This window comes from Octopus sinensis, unplaced genomic scaffold, assembly GCF_006345805.1.
Source record: "Octopus sinensis unplaced genomic scaffold, ASM634580v1 Contig03845, whole genome shotgun sequence".
Lineage (NCBI taxonomy): Eukaryota > Metazoa > Mollusca > Cephalopoda > Octopoda > Octopodidae > Octopus > Octopus sinensis.
In genome coordinates, this window is record NW_021826913.1 from 6,991 (window position 1) to 8,327 (window position 1,337).

The 1,337-nt window shown below is 31.5% G+C and overlaps 1 long non-coding RNA gene across 1 annotated transcript; it reads right to left on the reverse strand.

Moving 5' to 3' along the window:
* Nucleotides 1-648: 648 nt before the first annotated feature.
* On the reverse strand, nucleotides 649-1,081 carry LOC115227491. Its single transcript, XR_003883127.1, has 3 exons — nucleotides 988-1,081; nucleotides 829-940; nucleotides 649-776 (listed from the first exon to the last, which is right to left on the reverse strand). It is a non-coding gene; the product is annotated as an uncharacterized LOC115227491 (long non-coding RNA).
* Between the last annotated feature and the right edge of the window lie 256 nt (nucleotides 1,082-1,337).

Sequence of the window (1,337 nt, forward strand, 5' to 3'; positions counted from 1 at the left end):
CGATTTGAGAATATCTCTAATACATAAATGAAGGAAAAGAGATACGAAAAAACGAACGAAAAATTTTTATTTTAAAAAAAGCTGTTAGTAGAGGGTATAATTAAGACCTTCCACGAAAAATAAATTTGTTTTTAATTTCTACTAAAAACGACTTTTCTTGTTTCAATTTTATTAACTTTCATTGAATATAATCAAAATCAGTAAATTTAGAGATCCAAAAATATTTTTCAGAATTAATTAGAGAAAAATAAAGTCAAATTAAATTAAAAATCGAAATAGGCAGAAGCATAGCTAACAGATGACTCACCTTTCTTCACAACTCGACTAGACTGTTCGTAACGGACAAATCTAAGCGTTCCACCACAACCGCTCTCTCTAATAGTCTTATCATACACAATCCGACTACAAACATGCAATAAAACAAGAATAGGATTCCTTCCACATATCGTATTCCCCGTAGTCTCCAAATAGTCCTCAAATCCTTCAGGATTTAGACTTTCAATCTCATTCATGCCCTATTTTTTGATTATTAAAAAAACAGCTCGATCCATGGCTTCGATTGATTCCCAAATCTCTCCCTTAGAGGGGTCGTAGGGACTGAACATAAATCGCCTTCCTTTGAGGATTTACTCATTTTAGTACCCCAGTGACAAAAATCGGTGGAAATGACAAAAAAATTGGTTTTGTCCATCAAATATTTTGAGAGGATTTTTGCAGTTCTTCTCGACATTTCAGAATCACAGGACCCCACCATGATTGGGACAATTTTAATTGATCTTTAAATTATTTATTAAATAATTTATATATAATTAAATATAATTAATTTACCCTCCGAATATTTTGTAAATAAATGGATACTGCATTTCGAGAGAATGTTCGTCCATATCCTGTTGTATATTTATTTCTTTAAATATTTTAGTATTTCTCAATTCTTGTATTACTAAAATATATATAATATAAATTATATTATTCAAATTAATTAAATACATTTTAAATCAACTTGAAGATTTCCTAGTGGTGTCTCCACTATTTCAGCAGGAGACAGAGCACAGCCTCTAAAGCCAACATGATGACTTGGTCCAACACAAAAACACGTGATCTGGGCAGATTAGGTCACGTTTAAAAAACATATTGTCTGTATTTATCTGTTTGTAAGCATAAGCTGCAGTTGGTCCACTGTAGGTGTAGCCGGCATGTCTGTATGTGATGATTTATATATTATATTACGGGAAATTATAGCACGAGAAGATTCTGTGAATGACTCTGCTTTGTTGAGGTATTCTTCGAGTTCATTTGACAATGAATCAGCTTTTTTGATGTTATTTTGAATATATACC